Genomic DNA, 11,668 nt, shown 5'->3' with positions numbered 1-11,668 from the left:
GAAATTGTGGTCTAAAAGTTTTTTTTTTTTAATGACTATATTAAACCTCTTAGGTAAGCTTCTTTATATTGCAATAAACAAGTACTTATATGCAAGAAAATCTCGGCAAAATACATTGCACAGGTGCTATGCATCTTAGGGATTTGAAAGGTGTGTTATGTATAAATTAGCTGTCACTTTTTTCCAGTCCTGTAATGGAATGATGAGTTGTAATTTGCATAATCCTTTAAGAAGTCAAATTATACTGTCATGTAGCAGACTTAACATGCTAGCTAAGATTTCAGAGCTTTGCAGCTAATTACTATGTACCTTACAGGACAGTTAAATTGAAGTTGAGTCCTCTGGCTTTGCTGCCATTTGCTTGCTCCATTACTTAAAAGAATCTGCACTGTTGGTAACGAGGTGTTGTTACTATCACTGAAATAAATACTCTGCTCTGGGAAGGAAAGGCATTTTAATGTATCTTAGCTTGACTTGTATTGCTTTTGCTAAGATGAAAGTTTTTGGTTTTTGTTTGTCTAACACAATAATCTAAATTGGAGTCTTCCCCAAAATGAAAAAAATTTATGCTTTCCAGAAAAGTTATGAAATATTGATGGAAGCAACATTAACTTTTAATTAATTAAATCCCCCTATAGAAAATGTAAAGTAAGGTAAACATAATTTCACTGAAGGCATTAGCCTTTCTGGATATACTTTTCAAATATACTTTGGTGTGTTTTTGTCTTCAAACTCTTCTTTTGCAATAGAGTTTCATTATTGAAAAAAGTACCCTTTTTCCTTAAACCTCCTTTCTGAATACAAGCTGGTGAGTTCTACTTTTATTTACTCCTCCAATTGGATGTAGAGCGTTTTCTTTCATGGTTTCCATTTTATAAAATATCAAGAAATCCTGGAGCCCCTGGAGGATGCTCTCTGAAATGGATGCGAAATGGATGGCACTGGGACTCTTTCCTGTATCTTTGCAACTTATTTATCTCTGGCTTTATTTCTTGATAATCTGTTGTCTAGATAGTGTTATTCTCTCCATCAGAATTAGTGTAATTATAATGCAGATTTTTTTCTGATGAATATTTTTTGAAAATTCTTATTATCTGTGAGTCATAATTACTGAGGCTCTTGGTGGTCAGGTTTCTGTAATTTGTTAGTGATTTTGTGGCTTTGTTGTGATTCGTGGATACTTTGAGGAAGCCTTTTGCTGTAGAAGAAGGGGGTCCTTTAAAGACCGTATTAAAGCAGCCGTTAATTGTTGACCATTCAGCCAACTGTTGTTCATTTGTAATTAAGCCAGTGTCACGTGTCTGACATTCCTATCTACTTAGAGGCTGAGGTTTGTCTGTTTAAACTCGCGAGAGTGTGGATGGCGTCTCCGTCTCCAGGAATTCAGTCCACAGCAAGGCTTCTCTTCTAACCGTAGGTGTCATCTGAAGGGCTTGCTTTTTTAAGAATTGGTGTTATTTGTAGTCAAGGTAGACACAGTAGGCAGCACAGCTGTGACTGCCAGAGAAAGTCACTAGGGGGATATTCATAACAAGGAAATATTGGCAAATAAATGATGAAGAAGGGGAGGAAATCCCCAAGATGTTAAATTGGAGCATTGTCACTGAGATGATTAATGGTGCTGTGTATTTTAGTGAAGATGCTTATCTGGATTGTCTTGAAACTATAGTGTACATTTAATAGCACCTATAAAAAAAGCATGTGGTGCAAGAGCACATTGAAGAGAAAAAGCTGTGGATGCTGACTTTATTTTCCTGAGTGTTTTCTCCAGCTACACCTTTGGCTGCTGGTTATTGGAAAGCTGGTGTTAATGTATATTATATATAGGAGTATGTATAGTCTATATAATATATTTAATATTAATCGGCATTTATATAGGTCCCCTCCCTAGAGGATTGAAAATGTTTTGTGAAAAAGATGGGTATCTTTTCAACACTTTTTAGGGGTGAACATTATCAGTAAAAGGGAAATGCTGATCGCTCAGATTTGCTTAGTCATCCTAGGCAGACAGGCAGTGCCGGCCATAAGGCTACCGTGGGTAAACGGCCAAAGTTCCATCATTGATGGCTTTAGTACAATTAAAAAAAAAACTTTTCCATTAATTTCTGCTGAAGGAGTGTCTGTCTTAGAAGACCCTCTAGCTTTCCGTGTCAAGCCATGAACATCCTGATTCTGTGTAATGAATTATCACTTGCCTTGAGGGCTCTTTCATCAAAGATGGCAGGTTCATCTTTGGGCAGTTACTTAACCTTCTTGGGCCTTAGTAATTACTACTAGACACAGGGCTAGACATAGACAAGAGACATATAATCCTATCTTCAATGAGCTTAGCGTCTAGTAGAGCACTGTTTTTTAATTTGGGGGGCCCTACTGGAATATTGGGGTATGAATCCAATTTGGTGGATCAAGATCAGATGTTTTAAAATGAAATGGAAGAGAATAGAAAATGTTAGTGCATTGCACTTAGGAAGAGTGTGTTTTATCTTGTGAGGCTTCCGGTTTTTATGTGTGTGTGTATGTGCACCTAAAACTGCAAGTATGTGTGTGCATGGGGGGTGGTTATCAGTTAAAATGTGTTTGTCACTGTGTTTTATATCCAAAAAAGATTGAAAGCCACTATAGTAGTTGGTAGGTAGACATGTAAACATAATGACGTATGGGTATTACAGCAGTAAGTGTTCAGGGTACCGTGGGTTATAAAGAAATGGTCAGTCTGTGGAAAGGGTTCAGGACTGTCTGGTCTCTCATATCTAGGCTGTGCTGGAGCCAACTTGGATAGGCTCATGAGAGCAGGCTGTATGGTCAGCTTTCCAACTCCTTGACCCCTGACCTCATGCTGGTGACTTGAAATTGGGCAAAGTATTTCCACTCTGGAAACTGGAAAATGCTGCAAATTAGACGCTTTCCTACCCCCACGTAGTTGTTAAATATTTACCAGCATATATCGCTTAAGAGGAGTGATATTCCTTCCAACTGTAATTCTATGGCTTTATAATTATTGTGAATTATTTTACATTTTAAAGCATTTTATATGTTGCATTTAGATGTTACTGGGAATTATTAAAATAATTAAATCATTTCAATGATATTGAAGTTTAAAGTGCATAGGAATATGAAATGTGTGATTAATTATTTCAAAATGTCCATAATTTATGGTTTCAGAATAATGGTAGTTACCCTAACTTCTTACATTAAATGACTATGACATGGACAGTTTAAAACTTCAAATTGTAATTGGTGATATTAAGTTTTTTGGCAAAGGGTAGGAATACAGTGTTTTCAAGAATGCTAACCACATTGTAAATACTTTATAAATTTCATTGCTTTATGTTAAGCTGTCATTTCGCTAAGTACTGAAACATTTAGATCCCAGACCCCTCTCTCCATTTTTAGCTCTCCTTATAGTCTGCAATAGTATCTTTAGATTTTAGTGAACCCATCTATAAAGTAGTAGACTGAATTGGGAGATGACATGGTTATTTGTAATTAAAACAGTTGTCTTACTTTTTTATATTTTCAATCATAAAAGTGAAAGTAGTATGGAGAGTTGGAAAAAAAGATATCCCCCTCCATAATAATTATGATAACTTTAAGTTTTATTTTTAGAGAAAGACAAGAAAATATTTGAGTCATAGGAAAGGAAACTTTCCCAGACATGAGATGGAATTGTAGCCATAAATTCATCAAATTACCTGTGTTAATACATGATTGTGGGGAAAGATAACTAGGTAGGAAAGAGTCAGCTGAGAAAGGCCCTTAGGGCCTTAAAGTTTGTCACAATTTAGCTATCTGGTTGGATACTACTGTAGAGGGATTTGAGGAAGATTGGGCATCCTTGAAATGACTGTTGTTGAACACAGCTTTAAGGCGAGTCTGGGGAGACTGGAACGTAAGTTACTGACGTTTATTGAGCCTATGCTATGCCATGTCAATAGGCGCTGCTGTACCTATTTTGAACAAAGAGGTTTAACTCGGGCTTCCTAGTCTCAAAGTGCAGCCAAGATTGAGAAGGTGCTTGTAACTGACTAGACAGGTATCACCTAAAGAGAAGGAGACATTGGCAAGTTTGTGAGGGTTGTCTTTGTTTCCTGTCTTCTCCATTCCAAGCCAATCTTCCTCCTCTGTGAAATTCACTCCACCTGGATACCTGGGTAGTGTTTCATGCCTGGGCCTTTCCCCAAAGAGGCGGGGCATATATTTTTGTCTGTCCCCCTCATTGCGGATCAGGTGTTGTTAACTGATAATGTTACTCTTCCATTTGAATTTTAATAAGCAACTCCAAGTAAAGAATTCAAGCAAAAAAGGGTGGCTTCTCCAACAGAGTAATTTCAGACACCATGACAGGGATTGGAGAAATTAACCTGGGCCTGGAGGGGCAAACCCAGAAGGAGGGTGTTCTCCTGCTCGGGACAGTATTGAGGCTGGCCTTTGCCACGAAGTAGGGGTTTGGAAATGGGAAGATTCAGACTCAGAAGAGGGAAGGAATTAACAGGGTCCAGGAGAAAGAGGAGGAGAATAAATGAAGAAAGAAGAAATTCACCAGTCTTCATCTGCTGTGTTGTGCCAGACAGAGTACTAACCACTTGCACGTGTCCTCCCAATTAAGGAGAACAAGACAGGTGCCTTGGCAGGCAGGCTGCTTGGGGATAGATGGTCAACAGTGCTGAAGGGGAGGGAAAGGTCAAGGAGGCTCCAGTGGCAGCAGCAAGTTCTTTTACTGGTTGTTTAACCCGATTGATTGATTGCTATTATACTGGCTCCTCATCCCCCACCTCACACACATTAGAATAATTTACGCCAGTTGTGTTTGGATCAGTAAATACCTAAGAATTGAGAAAAGAGAAATATACAGTGAACTTCATAAAGAGCTCTAATAGAATCTGCATGTTAAACAGACGTTGAACTTTGTAGCAAGAACTGCTTCAAGCCTTTCAACATCCAAATGAATTCTGATTTCCACATCATGCCTTTCAGACCTCAGCATGGTTTCTGGTGGTTTCTCCCAGTTAATTTTAGCATCACACCAATGATTTTGCCTGCAAATGACTTGAAGTAGCATATCTTGGTAATGTGATGGCATAAACGTTTATTATTTAGGACTAGCTTTAAAAGGAACTAATTTATTCATTTAACAAATGTATTTTGATTGCCAACACGAGTCAGGTGCTATTTTACACAAACTGACTTAGTGAAAGGTGACTAAGAGACTTCTGCCCTCCAAAAGCCTACAAGACTGAGATGTAAACGAGTAATTGGGGTTCCATGTGAGAGGTGCCCCTGGTGAGATGAGTGCAAACTGTGGAAGTGGTGCTATGCAAGAGGTATTTTTAGTAGTCAAGGTGGGCCCTGGAGTCTTCATGGTGGAGGAGATACCTGATTTGGGGGAGGGGTGCCTGAGTTGGTGATTTAGGCTAAAAGAGTATTTCTTGTGTAGCAGATCACAAATGGCACATGTCAGGAGTGGAGGGATGGGGGAAAGGTGACAGTTAAGGTTGGAGAAGAAAGGGGAGCAAAGGCATCTGGTAGGTTGCCCTCCTGTGGGGCCCTGGAGGGGTTTTCAGGAGGGGCGGAGTGTGGAATGGACTGCCTGTTAGAGAACAGCTCTGGAAGAAGCTTAGGCCTGAGGCAGGAAACCTGCTGCGGAGTGGCCCATGGCCTCAGCGCCTCCTCTGTTTAGAAAGTTATTTAGTGTGCTTTGCATGGAAGAGTGTGCAGTCATCCTGTGTTTGTTAGCTTGAAGTTATTTTTGATTTATAAACATCTTAGAGGACTCTCCCAGTATGAAATCCAGTTCAGGACCTATCCACAAATTCACTGCTTTTCTTGGCTTCAGGTGCTCCATATTTGCCTTTCTCCTCACAGACCACTTGTAATTCAAGATAAAGGAATGCCAGAGAGTAAAAATGGACAGGCACAGGAGGCATGATTTAAAATGAAAGAATATTAATTGGCTTCACCAGAGTGTATATTTTCATTATGAGAGAAGTGACTGCCTAGATTTTTAAAAATAATTGGTTAGTGACACACCTGCAGTATGTATGAGAACTCTAGAAACTTGAGAACAGAAAGTAAAGGTCAAGGTTACAGGAATAGAGCTACAATGAGCCTTTTGTAGGCATGCTGTTCAACTACAGTGTTCAAAATCGCTAACGGGTGGTTTCAGAGAGGGACAGAGACTGATGTGCTTGTGCCCAGATTTAAAAAATAATAGAGCAAACTTATCTATAAACTGTGGTTTTAATAAATTCTCTTCACCTTCAGAACAGCTTGTTCTGTGTGTTGTTTGTAAAGGTGTCTTTAGTGAATTTTTGGTCTTAGTTTATGCATCAGAGTAGAAGAATTATGCTTTAGTCTAATTTAGATCCACAAGTCCACGCAATAATATTTAATCATTGCTAGAGAAAGCTAAACCTCCTGGAAATGGATCTGAGTTTGATCCAAGCTCCACAATTATCTATGAGATGTGGGACAGTGGCTAAGTTACTTAACTCTTTAAGCTTCTGTTTTCTCACCTCTAAAATGGAGACAAAAATGATAATTATCTCACAGTTGTTTTGAGGATCAATGTGATGATAAAGATGATGATCATGGCTAACATTACTAATCTTTTACCAGATACTGATGTCTGGCAGTGGGCTAATAGCTTAATATATATATTTTAAAAGTCTTTACAATAAACTTAGGCACTAGGTATGTTTATTACCACCGTTTTACAGATAACTTATAGAGTAGCTCACTCAAGGTTAAGAAGGTAGGATATGGTGGGATTTGGATCAGTATCACCAAACTATGGCTCACTGGCCACATCTGTTGCCCCTTCCCACTGCCTGTTTTTGTAAATAAAGTTTTATTAGAACACTTCTACACCCATCCACTTATGCACTGTCTATGTATGCTTTTGTGCTACCATGACAGAGTTGAGTAGTGGTGACGGAGACCATATGGCCCACAAAGCCTCAAATGTTTCCTGTGTGGCCCTTTACAGAAAAAGTTTACTGACCCTTGCATTAGACCTCCAGTCTGTCTGACTGCAGAGCGTAAGGTCTAAACCACAAAAACATTTACTATGGTGCTTGGCATATAGTAAAAACTAACTAAATGAGCAGTGCTTTGTTACTCATCTAACTTAGGGTACAACTATTCGCCTCATAGAGCTCTTGTTTACAAAATGGAAATAATCATTTAGCCTCCAGGAAGATAAGCCATTATGACTATGGAAATGTTGAGGAATTTAACGTTCCTAAAGGAACACATCCTGAGTTGTAGGTTAAATTTACCATTTATTACCATGTGTTACGTAATATAGATGCAAGAATTTCCACTTTCATAGCATTCAAAATACAGTATTCCATTATAAGGAATAATTGTGAACTTTAGTGAATATTAAGGATCACTGTTAATTTCATACACCAGAAAATTTCATATGCTTAGGAAGATTATATTTTCTTAACCTTCCAGTGGAAAATACATTAAAATGGAAATGCCACTTAAAAAGTATTATGATCTATGTTAAAAGTATGTATAAGCTTACAGAAGAAAAATGCAACAGGATTTTTTTATCCACTTAAATGAGAAGATACATGATCAGCATACCCCCCTTAATAGTCTTACAACAACCAAGGGAAGAGATTGTTTTCAACCTTACTCAGAACTTTTATTTCCATGTATTTGTCTATTGATTCAGGGAATTCCCTGTCCTCTGCTCAGTAATGACCTTGGATTTGTGTTACTTTGGAGCTTATCGAGTACACTGTGGCAGGACATCAACTTGTGTTAAGGGGATATTCTTGGAATTACCTTTCATTAAGTCCAATGCCATGGCTCTGGGTTGGTGGCCTGGGGGGGTGGGTTGCGATTCCTAGATTAGTTACATTGTTTTCTCTTGGAAAAGCTCTTTTTGAATAGAGATGCAACACATTTCATTCCAGAGCATTTAGAAAATGCATATAAACATAAAGGAAAAAACATAGTGTTTGTAATCGCACCACCCATAGACAGCTACCATTAACAATTTGGTGTCTATCCTTAGATATAATTGTGTTTATATGCATGTCATCTTTGATAGTTCTGTATGCACATATATGTTTTTCTTATGAATCCATCCACAAGTTGCTTCAGCTGGCAGATATCTGGGGCCAAGTGTTCTAATTTGTCCACAAGCAGCTTATTTAAGGGAAGTTGGAAACTAGTCGACTTCCATATAGAAACTACTTTCTGCAGAGATTTGCTGTCTTACGCAATGTATATTTTTTCCTGTTGCAGTCTGTGTTTCCTTTCTGAACTTTTACTACTTTCTTGTGTGGGGAATTTAAATTATTTTGTTAGAAAAAACAAGAGAACTCTAGCAAGAACTAGTGATAAAATTTTCAGCAGAAAAATCCTTCTCTATCCTCTCAGTATTTTTATCTAGAGAGTCCATCATTGAAAGGTAGAAAGTTTAGAGGATGAAGCTAATGGTGAGAAGGGTATAGTGGGCTCGAGAAAACGTACAGCTTTTTAAAAAAAATCAATCAATTTATTTATTTATTTATTTTGGCTGCGTTGGGTCTTCGTTGCTGGCTTTCTCTAGTTGCGGCGAGCGGGGGCTACTCTTCGTTGCAGTGTGCGGGCTTCTCATTGCGGTGGCTTCTCTCGTTGCGGAGCACGGACTCTAGGCGCGCGGCCTTCGGTAGTTGCAGCGTGTGGGCTCAGTAGTTGTGGTTCGCGGGCTCTAGAGTGCAGGCTCAGTAGTTGTGGTGCACGGGCTTAGTTGCTCCGCAGCATGTGGGATCTTCCCGGACCAGGGATCTAACCCGTGTCCCCTGCATTGACAGGCCGATTCTTAACCACTGCGCCACCAGGGAAGTCCCGTACAGCTTTTTTTTAGATCAGAATATGTACATGCATGAGAGGTAACCGTTAAGTGATTAGACGGAGTTTTCTGGCTACTTTACAAACTCATTCTCTCACATGCCACATCTGCTACATCAATCCTTAGGTTGCTTAAAAAGAATGCTACTTACTGTGTTCAGCATTGAGATGTTTTCATCTAGTTCTCAAAGCAGAGAGAGGTCTGGTTTCTGGGAGGATTTTGGTTCAATAACCGGAGTGTAAGGAAAGTATACTTGAGTGATTTTCTGTTGACCAACTTGAGACCTTTGTGATTCACATATTAGTGTGAGGATTCTTTGGAATTGAGCGCTTGATATTTATGTGATTAAATAGACTATCATTGTATCTTATTTAAAACCTAATTTCCCTTCCCTTCCTTCAGCTCATTTATAAAGGCTCCCTGCAATAAATACTAAATGCAGTAGTATTTATATAGAAGATTTTATATATAGGGCCTCACTCTTTGCTTTTTCTCATTAGGTACCAATGACAAGAGGCCTGTTTCTCTCTCTAGCAATTCTCATCACTTGCATTTCAACCAACATAAGCTTCCATAACAGCCTCATTTCCTTGACTGTTGCCTGTCAGGGGTGCTCAGAGTGAATCACAGCCAATTGCATGCCTTGGCCTTTAAACCAGAAGAGGTGCACGATCTTTTTGATGATTCTCCTCTTTGCTTCCACTCTCCAACCACACTAACAAAATTGATTTAGGAGTGAAATTGAGTTGGCATGGCTCTGTTGGGCACAGTCTCCCATTCCATGTGCTTTAGACACCAGCTGGATCTCCTGGTGAAGAATTAACATTTGCAGTGCAGGATTCCCTTGCCATCAGAAAGCAGAGCATTCCTAGGAAAGCCTTTGTAAGCCAAAATGATGTAAAGTGAAGAAGCAATTACCTTAGGACCCATTTTGCTAACAGATGCACAAAATAAATGGAGATGAAGACACATGCTCACAAACACAGCTCAAAGCTATGAGGGTTTGATGCTGAGATGCAGAGCGTAGTTCCTGGGGAAGGAACTTGGTGGTGCCTCTCACTGCTCAGGGTGAGCTCGCTGCCTCTGTAACTTCTCACCGCAAAACAAACACTGAAGGCTATTTTCGCTTTTGCCTTTTCCCCACATGTGAAAGTCCTCTTCCGATTTCTTTCAGTTATTGAAAACAGGTACTAATGTAGTCTTTCATAAAAGCAAAGTGGTGTAAAGCAAACTTTAGAAAAGTGGGGGATACCTATAATAACAGGGTGGTCTTTGCTCACTTCCAGGGAAGCAGCATGCTTTTCCAGGGACTGCCTAACTACTTGATGGCTTGCAAGGGGAAAATAAGCAGCAGCTCCAATTCTCATCCCCTGGAGAAATTCACCAGGTGTCCTAAGTCTTGAATTAATATCAGTGAAAGCAGTGGTGGTCATGTCACCATGTTTTTAAAAGGAGAGATTTGGAGACACATCCAGTGGGGATGAAAGTGGAGGGTAGGGGAAATTCTTGAATTCTTGTAAAATTGACGATCTATAAATTCATCTGATAGCAAGATTGTTTACCCTCTTTTCTGAATGCTGCTTGCCCAAAGCTAGTAACAATTTATATGAGGCTGGTAGGAATGAAGAATGCTGTTTTGTCTTTTTTTTTTTTTTTTTTTTTTAATTTATTGCACTTGTGAAATGCCTTGGGGAAGGGGAGACTAAACTAAAATTATGCGCAGGCAGATTTTAAGTAGCATATTTAAAAAAAATAATAAATTTATTTATTTATTTTTGGCTGCGTTGGGTCTTCGTTGCTGTGCGCAGGCTCTCTAGTTGCGGCGAGCAGGGTCTACTCTTCGTTGCGGTGCGTGGGCTTCTCATTGCAGTGGCTTCTCTTGTTGCGGAGCACAGGCTCTAGGCACGCGGGCTTCAGTAGTTGTGGACACAGGCTCAGTAGTTGTCACTTGCGGGCTCTAGAGCGCAGGCTCAGTAGTTGAGGCACACGGGGCTTAGTTGCTCCATGGCATGTGGGGTCTTCCCAGACCAGGGATCGAATCCATGTCCCCTGCATTGGCAGGTGGATATCTTAACCACTGCGCCACCCGGGAAGTCCAGTTGTCTATTTTTATAAGGATCTAGTGGCAAGTTTGGTTCACTTGCACCACAAATACCTTTATTGGCTCTGTTCAGGAGAAATTTGCAGGACAAATGACTGCTGTGGTACAGAGTGTCCTCAAAATTCGAGGCTCTGAGACATAGACAATACAGCTGGATTTATTCTGCCATCAAAAGGAAATACCCATTGATGCTGAGGCCTTTCATTGTGAGGCTAAATTGATCCTTCTGCGGACAAGAGAAGTTTTAACTCTTGATAGTGAAGTTAGGTTTCAGTTTCACCATTCTTGCTTCTGTGTTGGCTGGTTTTCCATATCCAGTAATACAGATGCGGTAATTGATTAGCTGAAATCAGAAGGGAAGGAAGTAGCAGGTTCCAACTGTGGTGTTCTGTGGTTTTTCAGGCATTATGATAATTGACCCAATAACCATTTTTGAAGTAAGTAAGTAGTATACTAATTTTGCACTGAAGAAAATGAAGGCTCAGAGACGGTAGGCCAGTTGCTCAGTTTACACAGCTAATAAAGTTTCATCTGGTGACTATTTATAGCATAATAATCTGAGTCAGTCTGGCCCAGCAGTTTATCCCCTTTAAACAGAATGATGTGGCCCTTTGGAGCAGGATGATAGTTTTCCTCAGAAAAACATTCATCCTCTACTGAAGGCTAGTCTAATGAAATCTATTGCTGCAAAAGAATAAGACTCTGAGGAACTTAAA

General features: G+C 39.6%; 1 protein-coding gene across 12 annotated transcripts in view; it reads left to right on the top strand.

Moving 5' to 3' along the window:
- The window catches only part of NPAS3 (neuronal PAS domain protein 3), an 853,648-nt gene that overhangs the window by 107,500 nt on the left and 734,480 nt on the right, over positions 1-11,668 (top strand). The window lies entirely within an intron of this gene.

This window comes from Balaenoptera borealis (assembly GCF_965194805.1).
Source record: "Balaenoptera borealis genome assembly, chromosome: 3".
Taxonomy (NCBI): Eukaryota; Metazoa; Chordata; class Mammalia; order Artiodactyla; family Balaenopteridae; genus Balaenoptera; species Balaenoptera borealis.
Note: the sequence above shows the minus strand (reverse complement) of the source record. Positions and strands in the feature narration are given on the sequence as shown.